Genomic DNA, 14,793 nt, shown 5'->3' with positions numbered 1-14,793 from the left:
AAAGGTGAAGTTCTCCTTTAATGGCAGCGACGGTGCCACTAAATACCTCTGTCATTAATCATAGACAACATTAGGCCCTCATCCAGAGGTGCATCCATGGGAGGTCCAGTCCAGGGCGTGAGGCTCCCCAAGAGTTGTGGCTCCTCTTACCCCAGCAGAGTGCACTCTGTGTGGGGTGGAGGCCCAGGGCATGCCCCCCTGTTCTCCTGCTGGGCCTCCATCTGCTGCGAAGTGGTTAGATGCCCCGATTGATGGCAAGACAATGAGTTTATGACATGTGTCCCCCATGAGTGACGGAGGGTCTTGTCCCAACTGGGCCTCCTCACTTCCACGCGCCTCACAGTTGTAGTGGGCAGCATGCCAAGACTAATGGGGGGACTGGTTGTCCTGCTGCGTTCTGGGGCTTGTAGTCTACAACTGGCGAGCTACCCGGCACTAAAAGGAAATATTTTTTGGCTTCTGTCCGAAGACCTTCTGGTAGGGGTGTGGTAGCAGAACAAGTTAGGTAACATTGCCACATGTGGCCTTTGAACAGCTATTATCAGCTATGATGAGACGACTGTTCATGTATGAAACTGATGTTTAGTCATACACAATCACCTCACATTGTCAGGTAGCCTTGAAGATGTCATTTCTGATTAAAACAATAAAATAAAAAAAGACTAAAAGGCTGTTGATAGCTCTCAGTCTGCTGTCAGAGAGCCCAAGGTGAAAGCAGGCGCAGACAAGGACTGCCTTTGTTTCACTCTTCTGAGACGCTTTGGGAAGCCTTCTAAATCGCCTGCTCCCCCTCCTCTGAAGTTCCCTAGTTTAACCCAGCCGTACCTGTTTCATGCACCTGTCAACATCTTTGCCTTGTGCTTCTTCATTGGGTACTAGTTAAAAAAGCCCCCCCCCCTCCCCTCACTCTCCTTCCCCCTTGCCCAAAACAGGTGATAAAAGTAAGCCTGCTCACATTTGAGCGACTGAAACAATGCTACTGTACCTTCAAAGGAAGAAGATGCCACATTGTGAGATGATGGGGGGGGATGGATATGAAAGGGTTCTCCGTTCTTCAGGGTGAGATCAGAGGAGGCTGGGAGTCATGCGCTGTAATGTTGCTTTGAGTGATCTGACCAGTGTAGCGGGTGGATAAGTATCATGATGGACAGACAGACTTGCTGGGGTGTGTGTTCGTAAGTGCTTTGTTGCAACGACTTGGCTATACAGTGGCCGCCAAAGGCTGTCAACTCGTAACAAGATGGTGTGTGTGTGTGTGTGTGTGTGTGTGTGTGTGTGTGTGTGTGTGTGTGTGTGTGTGTGTGTGTGTGTGTGTGTGTGTGTGTGTGTGTGTGTGTGTGTGTGTTTGATGCGGTTGCTAATGGACAGATATAGTTCTGGGTTATTAATAATTTATATAATCTATAATCTGGTAGTGATTTCAGAAAGGTCTATGAATAATGATGGGGCGTATTGAAGGTCGGTATGCACTGTATAAGAATAGGCTATTATAGGCAAACATATCACCAGTACAAAGTTAAATACCTTGTGCTGTTCTCGCTCCAAGATTTCATTTTCATTTTAATATATAATAACTTTATTTAATGACATAAAAGATGATATAACTACATGTTTATCCGATACCCCCAAAAAACTAGTAGTCAAAGTTCAATAAAAGTAATTTAGGTAGTGATTCAAGTTTAATACCCAAAATTAGTATCAGCAGTGGAAAGCTGTCTCTTTCTATTATTTACAAACCTGAATGTGCCATGAATTCACTTGGCTTAATTTTCCCTCACAGCTCTGACCAGTCTTATTTCTTCTGCGAGCAGAATAAGCAGTAGAGAGGATAAAACATGGTAGTGACTTTTGACCAGTGAAATGCACCTAATTTAAAAGCAGCCTAAAGGGTTTAATTGAGGTCTACTACAGACACCATAAGCATGGCACGGATGTGCACCTGTGCCAGGAGCTGGTGCCCAGGATGGCACCATGCCAGGGCTGCTAGTCTGCATGTCTGCCTGGCGCGGAGGGTAGCTACCCGCTGATGAGGAATTAGAAAGTCATTAAGGAACACAAATAGCAAGATGGCAGAGTCAAAACCAACCGCAGACTTGGATTTATGTCTTAATCTAGATAGCTCTGAAAAGACATTGTTATAGGCTGGGCCTTTGTGTTAATAAATTGAATGAAGGAATATGTCACTCATTGGCCGTAGGGATTTATTGTCATCACTCTAAAAAGACAAATGGAAGGGGTTAATTGATTGGTCCAACGTACAGCCAATCAGTTAAAGGCATCTTGTTGCCAACAAGAATGTAATTCTCAGCCAAGCTATCGTGTAAAAAAAAAGAAAACAGCCCTGCTTTGAACTGTGTTTTAAAGAGTTTGAGCTAGCAATGGTTCTGACATGTCCCACTTGGTTATGGCGTAGAAAAGTGCTGCCACTCTTCAGCCCCGTATGCAGTATCATTGTCTTGTGCCATGGCTCTCAGCTTCATGTTGTGCCACCTCCAGTCGGCTCCAATCCCAGCCCAGCTCTCCCATCTTGCCACCTCACGCTCGCCGGTCACAGTCAGCCCCGCCGCGCAAATGCTTGTGGTACCTAATTAAGGCCTTCATATGCAAATGAGGTCGGCGGTCGTACTCACAGCTGGCAACACTGGCAGCTCAGACTCTAGAGGTTCATCCGAAGGGCAATGAGGCCTGGGGTGTTGTCGGGCAGTTATGGAGGTAGACTTGTAATGCTGGCGGTGAAGCAGGGGGGGTGGGTACGTTTTGGCTGGAGTGGATGGGTCCAGGAGTCTTGGGCGATGGTTATGTGGATTGGGGTTTAGGATTGGGATTAGGGGTTGGGATAATGGGAATAGGGATTGAGTAATGCAGTGTTTCTCAAATGGGAGTACATGTACCCCCAGGGGTGTGGTGGTACAGGGGGTATGTGAGAGAAAATCTAAAACTTGGCTAGCGCAACTGTTATTGGATAGAAAGTGATACTTATTTTTTGCCATTATGGCATTTTATTTTGAATAATATTGCACCTTGAATTTCTGACCAATCACACAACATTTTTGGTGTCTCTGCTGCGATGTTTGGCTTATACAAAATTCTTGAAAGTGCAAGAACTGCCGAATTGAACTTCAAGCTCACCGAACTTTTCGACAAGAAGTATGCTGTGACCATTTTTCTCACTGCTGTACTGTTTAGGCACTCTTTGTCTGAGTACTTCCACCTGAGAATTCTGAGTAACTTCAGCAGACTGTATCTGATCACTCTCTGGCGAGTGTCTGTCTCACAGAGACCTTCAAATGAGCCACGTGCATTAAAGTGCAATTCAGGCCCTATCGCTTCAGAGGTCAAGGCATGTGGGACTCTGACAGATATCATGGATGAGGCAATAACTCCTACTTCCTGCACTTAAATTCCGGAGCTGTAATGTATTGCACTTTGAGAGTTACCCCAAGGCTCGCTAGCTGCATGAGTCATTGACACACCAGTGGCTCCGATTGCACAGTCAATTACCCATCTACCTTTCGCTGGGCAGGAGAAGAAGACAGCGAGTGAGTTCATCCATGCATTCAACCTACACCAGCCATGCCTCCTCTGGAGGTGAAACCCATACACAGACGGGAAAGACAAGAGGAGATCTTTTTTTTTTTTTTTTTCTCGCCTCTCTACGTGGATAATAAAGGTTAATAACAGTGCTTTCCTGTGTCATATTTGACATGACCAGTCATCGCAGTAATTACAATCATTACACTCCAAAGGATGTCTAGTTATCCCTCTTAAACACAGGCCGCACAAAGGAAATCAATTATTCAATCAGAGCTCTCCCATTCATCCCTGGCTGAGTTCACTTCATTTTGGGCCTGGGTGAATCTGCCGCAAATAAGCCCTGCGACCGGAGAAGAAAAGGCGAACAGGCCCCTAATTTGTATCCTTTCAGACGGTCAATCACTTTTCAAAGGAATGCAAGCTTATTCTGACAATCAGGCCGATGTGAATGGGAATGGGTTTCATCTGGTACTTTACATAAGTTATCTGGCGATAAAGAAGTGGTGGTAGTGCGGGGGGGTGGGCACTATCTGTCTACGAGAGCAGAGAGCAGACTGCCCCCCGCCCTGCGCCACTGTCCTCCCCTCGTTCCCCCCACCCCCCCTCTCTCATCCCCCTTTCACCTCATCTCTCACCCATCCTACACGCCTCATCTTGCCTGTGCCCACTAGGATTGGCAGCATGTAATTTAAGAGCATGGGCACAAAGACCAAATGCCAAGCCCATAATGGAAGCTGGATGGGTTCTGATTTAAATGGGCCGCTCTGCTCAGGGCCCAGGGCCTGTAATTAAGATCACTGGGACAAAGGAGGAGCGACAGTCTCACAATGCAGCCTGGTTGAAGATGGGGGAGAAAAAATATCAGTTCCCCACACCAAAATTGGAGAAGATTTTATTTCATTTAGTGGACATAGACTTCAGTTGAGCAGAAGAAAGTCAGTCATTTACCTATAAATGACTGAGTCACGTTTCTATCGGGTTTGTTGGCATTTGTATCTTTCCGATTATCTGATTAATTTATTTTCTGGTAATTGTGTGGACTCATTAGGATTAAGAAGTGGATGTTTGGCTGAAATTCAGGTAGTCATGATGATTAACTTTCAAGGATTTCCACCGCAGAGCACATGTCCCCTTAATTGCGCGTGGAGTACGACACATTGCAAAGAGCAACTTCACTTCAGAGAGAATTACTATTACCAGCAAGTAGTGACTCCATCAGCATTCCTGCAAGGGTATTTGATCAATCTGAATGATGAAAGGACCAAGAGAGGCCTTCATATCCGGATGGAGGGCTGGAAGACTCGTCGTCCTCCACATGCATACTCCCTCTATCACTCTCTCCTGAACCTTTCTTTCTTTCTTTCTTTCTTTCTTTCTTTTTTTTTCATTCCCGAGGACACACTCTAGCTCCTAGAGCTCAGGGTGGTTGTGTGTTCAGACCTTTTTCCGTTTAATTAGATTTGTTAAAACAATTTTTGGAGTGCTTTATTCGGTAAAAGCTCTCAGGGGTTAATATCCGCAGAACACTTCTGTTCGGCTTCTTTTCACCAATGGAGCATAAATTATTTAAATTATTCAGAATTGTGCGACCTTTTATCTCACCCCCTTTGAAGGCAGCAAATTAAAAATGCAAATGGACCAACTAATTAATATGCAAATGTATTCATTCCCAGTTAACAATTAGCAATTAAACCTGCAGTGTCTGGAAAGAGCAGTGACAAAATTAGCAACTTACTTTGCGTTTGAAAAATAGTCGGTCCGAAGAAAAAAAATGTGATTGACGAAAATACTTTTACTGACAACCACCTGCCTCGATATAAACAAAATTAATAGGATGTCATGTAGGAGATATAGGAATCTGAGGAGAGCCATGTCACAAACAAGGGAAATGTGTGTAATTTTGTCATGGTTTGGCTCCAAGAGTTGTATATTTCATAACTCAATCAAACGTTAATTGAAACACAAGAGTCTGCGAGGAATTGCTTCTGTTCTCTGAGAGCCGTGCAAACAGACAAAACAGAACGCAAGGTACAGATGAAGAAGCCCGACAGACAGACGGGCATACAAAGCAAGGAGACAGACAAGCAGACAAGGCAGACACATTACATAACATAAATTAACAGCATGCCCCATTGTGATATTAATTGCTGAAAAAGACCAGTAGGCAACCCCTACAACTCAAGAGGTGTCGAAAGAAGACTCAAATCCCTCAATCCACCGTGTCTGTATAGTCAAGAAGGCTCACACACATTCTTCCACCACACACTATCTCCGCCTCAACACCTTATGAAGCTTAATGTTAAAACTCGGCATCAATCATACATGCCAAACCCTGCCCGTCTTCCCCCTCGCTTGTGAATTGAACCACATCCCGATCCTTTCATCTGATAGCGGGGGGTAGGCACGGGGGGGTGGGTGGAAGGAGATGTGAACTACACTGCCTTTGTAAAGGTTATCTGTGATACACAGACCTGGGGGCCCTCAGGCTTGGCACCTGGCTCACGCAGAGTTCAGGCGCGTCGCCGCTATTCACCAGCGAGTAGGTAGAGGGTGATGTATGTATGTATGTACGTACATACGCATAGAGATCACTGTCAGCCATAGCGCTTATATGACAATGGAGGTCAGTCAGTCGATCAGCATGGAGGTGAAAGAGAACTACAAGGGAAAATCGATTTATTTTTCTCCTTTTTTACTTCATTTCAAAAATAGGTAAAATAGCCACTCTACGAGCTCACATTGCACTGCGATGCAAGGCATTGTGTGCTTGTAGATCTGGTATTTTTTCCAAACTTTGTTGTTAACGTCAGAGGACCATAGACTACACTACTAATCAATGTCTTTGTTCAACTTGATCTCTTGTCAGCAGGTCCTGCTGCCAGAGGGTCTGAAACACAGTCAGCCATCATCATCCTCCCACAAACAGCAGGGTGATTCCCATACCTCTAAACGTGATCATTGTGTTTCATTAACTTGCATTTAAAGTGCGTGCCGTCCCCAGACGCTGGAATGTTATATTGCCAAAGAAGGTTCATATTTTATTTATCGCAGCTTAATATTGTTTTTGAATATTTGCGGTGCCTTTAGGCCTGGCTTGCAGTGGTGTTATACTCTTTAATTTCTCTCCGGAATTGAATTTCTATCGCTGGTCGTGACGTTTGATTAAAAGAAAATTCCTGCGTAAAATGCAAACTAACATACAGTTATTGTTCAACGCCGCAGCTGTTTGCTACAATATTGTTTAGATTAGGCCTACCCTCACATTTTCTTTATTTAATTCAGAGCTTAATTGAATTGTTACTCGTTTAACTTGTGTAATGGGAGCTGAATTGCAACCCATTTGTGAACATCTCACCTCACTGACCGATTGTGTCGATGACAACATGCAGTTCTAATTCCTTCGCTGGTTCCATGTATACACACACACATGCTAGTAATATAGCCTACTAGCTAGCTACCACATAATTACTGTACTCCACACAAGACACTCCATATGCATCTCTTTATCCGCTCACTCGTGGAATAAATAGACCCTAAAACAGAAAGAAATGCAGCAAAGACGAGCTTCTTTAAAGCAAATGGGCTGGGGGGGTGGGGTAGATAATTAATTCTGAGATTAATGTACTGTAGCCGTGGTGTGTTATTAAAACGCTATTTTTAAATTACAGCTCAGAAAGCACCCCCTTGGGATTAAGAGAGTTAGCCACTGATCTCTGCTTAAGTTATGGATGCAGAGTGAAGGAGGGGGGCTTCTATCCTACATGCCCAGGTCCCCATCTTATGGCTCCTGCTGTGGGCTAACACTGAGATTTCTTTGTGGGCTAACGCTAAGAATCTTTTTGGTGTTCGCCTGCCTCAATGAATCACTAAAAAAGGGCCCTTTGTTTTCACCAGCCCCTTTATCGCTGGCGTTGGAAGCAACACTTTTCATTAAGTATTTACTGCATTTGATAAGCAATGCCCACTGCTGGCTTAAAAAGTGGTGTTTTGATTAACATATCTTGCTGTGCCTGTTGTAAAAACACTTGTTCATGGAACGGGTGTGTGAAAGTAGTTCTAAGGCAGCCGATAGGAATGCTGGTAATGCGCTACAGTTAGAAAAGATAAAATGCTTATAAGGCATCTGGGTGGGGCAGGGATAAAGTTGCTGCCCACCACCATGGAGACAGATTTGATTCCTCCACAGTGCCTCCGGCTTGGCCCGGGCGCTCCAACGAACACAGTTGGCCGGGTTCACGGTTGGGAAGCTGATTGGGGCGGGGAGGGGTGATCTCTGTCGTTGCACTAGTGACTCCTACAGGTTGGTCGGTGTGCCTGCTCAGTAGGAAGCAGAACTGGTGAGGATGAGCATGTTCCTCTGCTCTGCATGTGTTACACCATCCCGGTGAAACTCTTCACTATCGGGTGAAAAGAAATGGCTGGTCATCGCTACATCCTCCCTAAGGACCAAACAGCAGGGGTCAGCAGTGACAGGACCTACATGGGGGATTTGGGAATTGGCATATAGCGAAGATGAGAAAAAAAGAAAGAAAAAAAAAGATAGAAAGCTTCACTCTTTGAAAGCTCAGAGCAGGCCCAAATTATTAGTGCGACTGTAAAGAGCAACGGATGCCTTACAGCAACTCTTTGTTTACTACAACTGACAGAAAGCAGTGTGGTCGGTTTGGCAGGACAAACAAACTGCATCAACACCTCTCTGATAGGTGTGATGTTTAGTAAGACACTAAGAAGTATTTCATTTGAACTGAATGGTGAAACAAGACTGTGAAAGAGAGGCCAGTAATATAACAGAGAACAACACACTGTGTGTGCGTGTGCGCACACGCGTATGTGCATGTGTATGCCTACTGCATGTGTAATGTAATGTATAATGTAATGTATGCTAATGTTCTAACCATCATGTATCACATACGTTATCTGTATTATGTATAGGCCTACAGTCTTTGTTTTATTTACCTGTTTCTATCTCTTTTCCTTCTGCTCTCACTCCACCTCTATCCTCTCTCTTCTCACAGAATACTACAAAATGATGAAGAAAAAAAAAGAATTTCACCCACTTCTTTACACCAGTAAACCTGTGAAGTGACAAATAAAGCTGATTCGGATTCTGTATCAGAAATGTATGTGTTTGAAATGTGAGCATGCGTTGCTGGTGTATGTGTGTGTCATTTACCTGTTTGTGTGTGTACTGATTCCCCGTACACACCAAGTCACACACGCACGTGTGCCGTGTGTTACATGTATCTGTAAGTAGTGCACACACACACATGCGTGCGCGCATGTGTGTGTGTGTGTATGTTTGTGTATGTGTGATATTCTGCTTTAACATTGGCAGTGAGTGTGCACCTGTGGCTGCTGGCAGACCATCATTCCAGTGTATCCAGGCTCCAAAGGGACCTTGAAGCCTGCCGCTGTGGGAGAGAGGAGTCTGTCCTGCTAACCGTAATTAGCACAGGCCTGTTGATTCACTGGTAATGAGAGGGAGTTCATTAGCGACATACTAATTGCGGCATATTCCAAAATCACCACACCAACGATGCCCCCCACCCTAACACACACAAAGTTTACACTATTTATCACATCAGAGATTAAAACGAAAATCCAAAAAACAGCTAGGCTAACTTTTAAAGAGTTTGGAGTGGAAGCAGATGGGGTATGGATGGTGTTTTGGTGATTGATCTCACCATGGGACAGAAGTAAGAGGGAGAGAGAGAGAGAGAGAGATGGACTATAAATTAGGCATAACAGAATGCTTCCTTTACATGGGGACACACACAGGCAAAGGACACGCTGTCCACGTAGAGCAGTTCTCAGACTTTTTGGGCTTCAGAACCCACACTCCCTGATGTCTGAATCCAAGTACCCCTTTTACCAGACTACAATATTTTGCTTAGAAGACTGCAAAGAGAAAACTAATTTATAACTAGCATAATCGTTGCAGTCGGGTGGTTGTATGTCCAAAACCTTACCTTTTGTATTATTATTTAAAAAAAACATTTTAAAATAGTGAAAATAGACGATCTACAAGATGTACAAGTGATGTTGTTCACTTGTACATCTGCTGTTTTTACTAGGCTACTTTTGTGCAGTGGTGGAAAAAGTACTCAAATGTTTTACTAAGTACTTACTTAAGTAAAAGTATCAATACTGCAATGTGGAAATACTCAAAAGTTACCTGAGTAAACATACAAAGTATTGGTATCAAAATGTACTTAAAGTACCAAAAGTAGAAAGTACTCATTATGTAGAATGTCCCATTTCACAAGTTTTCAAATGTATACAAATCTTTTGAAAATAGCAGATCTACAAGCTCACAATCCGTCTCATTGTGACACATTGTGAGCTTGTAGATTGGCTATTTTCAAATGGCCGAAATGTAGGCTGTATAGGGCTGAAGTGGGTAATGTATGTTTTGTAATAATAATCAAAATCTACAAAGTAACTAGTAGCCTAACTAAAGTTTTCAAATAATTGTAGTGGAGTAAAAGTATAATATTTGCCATTGAGATGTAGTGGAAAATTACAGTACTGGAGTAAATGTACTTAGTTACTATACACCACTGCTTTTGTGTGACACTTGTATGATGAAGTAGATCTGCTACTTTTACTAGGCTACTTTGGTGTGACACTCTTGTATGATGAATTAGGATTAATGTATGAAAAAAAACATACAAATTTGAAATATGGAGATACAAGTTCTCTACCTGACAACATGGTATGAATGAATGATAACTCACCTTTTGAAGAATATAACATTACAAATTAAAGACTGAAAGCGTTTGCAATTACAGTGAGAAGATTTCTTTTAAACAGTGGCCATAACACTTCAGTATTAAAGTCCAGTTTTGATGTTCAAAATAAAAAACAATATTAAACGACACTCAAAAGAATATTGCTTTCTATTCAATAACAGTTGTGCTAGGCAAGTTTTGGATTTTCTCATACAGCATACACAGTCAATTGTCATAATCAAGGTAATCAAGTACAGGCTCATGCCATGAGCACCTGTCCTCATGCCCTCAGAGTCGAAAAGTCAGAAGTGCCATTTTTGGGGGGCTAGTGTTGTCTATATGTTTTTTTTTAAAGGAAATTCTATCAAGTACGAAGAGGGAAATCTGTAGTAGTAGCCTATACTATTCTCGAAAAAACAACACCTTATAAATTTAAGAAGAAGGCCAACTAACTCCCGCCTTCCAAATGGTCTTGTTGTCTCATCAATCTGTCAATTTAAGCAGCTGCGTTCCTACTTCCTCCTCCAGCCCTACTAGTTTGTTCTGGTTAATTAGGCTACAACTCAGGTAGGCACTGTTTTAATTATGAAACCAAAATAACTCTTTCTTACTGTAGGCAACGTTTTATGTTATATTTATGTCCGTTTAAAAATGTATTAAGAAGCACACTGTAATTTCGTCATTAGCCTCTGTAGGCTACTTGCAAGCATGCAAGCTATGGGTAGTTATTAGCATGAAATGACGTTATCTGCGTCATGCAACAACTGTGTGTGTGTGTGTGTGTGTGTGTGTGTGTGTGTGTGTGTGTGTGTGTGTGTGTGTGTGTGTGTGTGCGTGTAGTGCGTGCGTGGCTGTGTGAATGCGTGCCTTTGTGCATGCGTGTGTTTAAAACACTATTGTTTTCCTCATAATGTGATGAAACAGTGTTTGGGTAGCCTAGTTGTATAAAATATAACACAATTATACAGGACATGAAAACAGAATATTTTGAAAAGCCAAATTCAGGTCAGAAGGACTAGAATCTTATCATTCCTTTTATTATGAAAGGTAAAACATGAACAGCTGTGTGATTATGAATTTTTAGTGGCATTGCTGGTGTGGTGTTTTAGCTTGATATGACTCCCTGTCCCCAAAATGTTTGTGTATTGGCCCTGCTCTGTGAGTTGGTGCAGATAACATGAATACTGATGTAAAAGATAAAGTTATTTACCCACATAATGTCCTTTGTATAGGCCAATAACATACTGTACTATAAGCACAGTAAACAATATACAACTGAAACTTTGCAGCCTAGAGCAGGGATGTTCAACTAGATTAGGCAGGGGGCCACAATCGTAAAATGACTTGAAGTCATGGGCCACAAGACCGTGACAAAAAAACTTTTAACCGCTTGTTGTGTGCTATAGGTGCGATAGGACACAATAATGGACACATTATGTCCATTATGGTAACTTACTAGGGCCTGCTTCATATTGCATCCATGCATGTTGATGTTTGATAGGAACATTTCTGTGTCAGTCCTTTATAGTGCACAGGCTTAGATTTTGATATTAAGAAAATAAGTAGATATTTCAGTATGTTCTGTGCACGGGTCCCTGGCATGGAAGCATCTTTGTAAAAAGAGTATTGGGGACCAGGTGAAATGTTTACATTTTCGTATGAATTAAAGGATTTTTCATTTTGTTTGTTTTGAGCACCCGGATGATAAGAGCACAAGGTCTTATGATGTATTTGAAGTGGATGCAGATGGCAAAGATGGAAGATGGACAAAATCCACAAAGAAATAGCTCATACAAGATAATGGATGCATTAGGAGAATCATTTCTTTGGTGAAATTAACAACATCCACTCAAAACTCAGAAATAGTTACAGATAGATGGTTTGTGATGGATGCACTGCACTCAAAAACCCCTGTTGTGGTTTGTAGTGAATAATCATAATAATTAATCATAATCATAATCATAATAATTGCCTTGAAAGCTTTGGCCTTACTTGAAAGTTACATTATTCTGAAAGTAGTTAGATGCATGGACGTAGACAACATTTCCGGCTGTTTTGTTTCTTTGTACCATGAAAAGGTCTTTATACTTTTTAAAGATATTTCTGGGGCTTTTTCTGCCTTTATTTAAGAGGACATATGCTGACAGGAAATAGGGAGAGAGATGGGGGGGTGACACACAGCAAATGCCGTCAGGATCAGGAGTCGAACCCGCAACACACTGTAAGACTGGATTACCAGCCTTTGTGGTATGTGCCTGTAGGCCAGCAGGCACCCCAATACTTTTACTTTTGATACTTAATACATATTTTAACACCAGATGCTTAAATACATATGAAGTGAGCTACTTTAACAATTTGACCCAAGTGATTTTCTTATGGGTGACTTACATTTACCCGCATTTGGGTTCCTGTAGCAGCGTCTTGACTGCAAATGCAGTACTGGTAGGTGTTAATTTGGGACCCTGAGTGTCCCAAATCACTAATATTCCTCCATTCTAAATACGATCCTACATTTTCTTCTTATCTATTAATGGTTGATTAACCATTAACAAGCTTCAGTAAACGGTTAAGAAAAACATGGTCATCCTGTACAACCAACCACTTAGTTAAATATTTACATTTAATTTAACATTGGAACATGTAAAAAGAACATGTTCCAGGGGCCACAAGAAAGCTCCGCTGGGGCCGGATTTGGCCCGCGGGCCGCCAGTTGAATATCACTGGCCTAGAGCATAAGCACCCAATACATCATTTGTTGTTTTGCTGTGTTATTATTATTATTGTTTACCATGTTTAACATATTATCATGTGATGAGATGATGAGACCTATGTCAAGTACAGTCAATGTTGTTAATTGCCCTATTACAGTCCTATCTTGTATAGAAGAAAAATACCCAAAAAAATATAGCCTTCAAAGGCAAGAGATTTGTGCATGCATAATGAAAATTAAATGTAGATACACAAATGCATCTGCACAACCATACCCACAGACATTCTCGCACATACACATGTGTGTGCGTGTGTATGTTCTCTCATTCACATACTTTCTTGTACACACACACACACACACACACACACACACACACACACACACACACACACACACACACACACACACACACACACACACACACACACACACATACACACACACACCCGTGTGTGTGTGTATGTTCTCTCATTCACATACTTTCTTGTACACACACACACACACACACACACACACACACACACACACACACACACACACACACACACACACACACACACACACCCGTGTGTGTGTGTGTGTGTGTGTGTGTGTGTGTGTGTGTGTGTGCCTGTGTGTAGTTGTACGCAAGTATGTATGTGTTGTGTCTGTGTCTATCCACGTGTACATGGATGTGTGTATATGTGGGCATCTGTGCAACTGTGTGTGTGTGTGTGTGTGTGTGTGTGTGTGTGTGTGTGTGTGTGTGTGTGTGTGTGTGTGTGTGTGTGTGTGTGTGTGTGTGTGTGTGTGTGTGTGTGTGTGTGTGTGTGTGTGTGTGTGTGTGTGTGTACAAGAAAGTATCTGAATGAGAGAACATACACACACACACACACACACACACGGGTGTGTGTGTGTGTGTGTGACACAACACATACATACTTGCGTACAACTACACACAGGCACACACACACACACACACACACACACACACACACACACACACACACACACACACACACACACACACACACACACACACACACACACACACACACACACACACACACACACACACACAGACAGAGACAATCAGCACTCACATCCAATTGTGTTGTGTGATGTATATTTGTGTTTGGGGTTCTGTGTTAATTGCTCCTCAAAGCTGAATGACATGTTGTGAAATTAAAGAGTTTTATTTAAACGAGCCCTGAGCTGAATCAAACGTCTGTCTGTCTCAGAGGTCAATTACAGGTGCTCCAGCAAATATTCATAGAGTGGGTGACAATTTATGCCAAATATGTACTTAATGCATGCAAGACTTTCGACACAACTCTTAAAAATACATGCCGCAATACAGGGTGTGTTGTGGTTGTCTAAACACAAATCGTTGCCAAGTTTACCCAATGTGATGTTCCAATCAGATACATCATACTATATTGAGGTTTTATGTTACAGCAGAGTTACTTGATAAATACAAACAAACACCCGCACTCTCTTCACTTGCTCAATAAAGAGACTATTTTATTTGTTCATAATAAACTAATAAAATAGTATCTTTATTGAGAACGTGAAGACAGCGTGCAGGTGTTTTTATTTTTTATAGTACGTGATTGCTCCACCAATGAGTGCAACCAGGAGTGCAAGAGCCTTTGGATTAACCCATTAAGACCTGAGGCATCTACAAATGCCTTCTAAATCGGTAGTTCTCACACTTTCAAGAATTATTTTCAAAAATACCAGATGTACAATGTACTTTGTGCCGTACGGTCAGCTTGTATATCTGGTATTTTTGAATAGCCAACGGAAACATCTAAAATGAGGTTGGCAGATGTGACT

The sequence above is a fragment of the Gymnoscopelus braueri genome (assembly GCF_963280865.1).
Source record: "Gymnoscopelus braueri genome assembly, chromosome: 16".
In the NCBI taxonomy this organism is placed as follows: Eukaryota; Metazoa; Chordata; class Actinopteri; order Myctophiformes; family Myctophidae; genus Gymnoscopelus; species Gymnoscopelus braueri.
Note: the sequence above shows the minus strand (reverse complement) of the source record.